This window comes from Bison bison, unplaced genomic scaffold (assembly GCF_000754665.1).
Source record: "Bison bison bison isolate TAMUID 2011002044 unplaced genomic scaffold, Bison_UMD1.0 scf7180017845439, whole genome shotgun sequence".
NCBI classification, from domain to species: Eukaryota; Metazoa; Chordata; class Mammalia; order Artiodactyla; family Bovidae; genus Bison; species Bison bison.
In genome coordinates this window covers 9,652-10,736 of record NW_011476012.1, presented here as the reverse complement: position 1 = coordinate 10,736, position 1,085 = coordinate 9,652, and the positions used below count along the sequence as shown (strand labels likewise).

At 45.3% G+C, this 1,085-nt stretch overlaps 1 protein-coding gene across 2 annotated transcripts in view; it reads left to right on the top strand.

The window, feature by feature from the left end:
- Window positions 1-1,085, top strand: part of LOC104984766 (septin-6-like) — a 14,098-nt gene that overhangs the window by 3,368 nt on the left and 9,645 nt on the right. The gene's annotated exons all lie outside the window — the stretch shown is intronic.

Sequence of the window (1,085 nt, the reverse complement as noted above, 5' to 3'; positions counted from 1 at the left end):
CCAGCTCTTCGTTACTGCCCTTTAGCGTTTGTGTTCAAGTGCAAGGTTTGTTTTGACCACCAGATGTGAATAATCGTTGACACCTCAAATCAGAATCTAAGATGCTTTCAGAAAAGAGGAAAGTTTTTGAAAGCATTGCTTCAAACGCTTTCAAATAACTATGCTGTTGGGAGCTATGTGAATAAGTGTCTGATCTGTATGCATAATATGTGATGTAAGCCTCACGTTGTAAATTACCATGTCACATGTAGTGCCCTGTACTGGAACATTTCAGGAAATGTCAAGCCTTGATAAACAAGTAAAGGGCTTGCTTGTGGGATAAGAAGGCCTGCAAATGGCCTCTCAGATCCCACAAAACCTGTTCACAGCGGAAAGCCAGCCTGGAGGCATAGAATAGCCATTCCTTTGGGGATGTCTGGTTCCGGAGGGATAAGTTTACTGCCCTTCATGGACAGGGATCGCTGGAGCCCCTGGAGTTGAAGGAAAACGTGTTGGTCTCTCTGATGGGTGTTCCATTAGCTTTCTCCCTTCTACCGTTCAGACTGCTTTAATATGCATCTGTGGAGGAAGAGGTGTCCTCTAGCCCCCTCCTCTCCTCCTCAGCTCCATCCTGACTACCTCTGTTTCTCACATCTTTGCCTTCTGCATGCTTTCTCTGCTGGCTCCTTTCCATCTTGTGGGCAGACATTCTTATCCTAAAAACCTCTCCCTCACTCTGCTCCTTGTCACCAGCCTCTGCCCTGTCAAGGAGTTTGGCTGCAATGGGAAGGAGAGAGAATGGTTCTGTATTTACTGGCTTCTGTTCCACCACGCCACTGAGTACAGAGGCCTCTAGGTCAGCAGTCACATATTCCAGTGTGATCTCTGAGCCCCATCTTCTTTTTTTTTTTTTTAAGAATTTTTTGAATGTGGACCATTTTTAAAGTCTTTATTGAATTTGTTACAATATTATTTCTATTTTATGTTTTGGTTTTTGGCTGTGAGGCATGTGGGATCTTACCTCCCTGATCAGGGATCAGACCCACACCCCCTGCATTGGAAAGCAAAGTCTTAACCACTGGACCACCAGGGAAGTCCCCCATCTT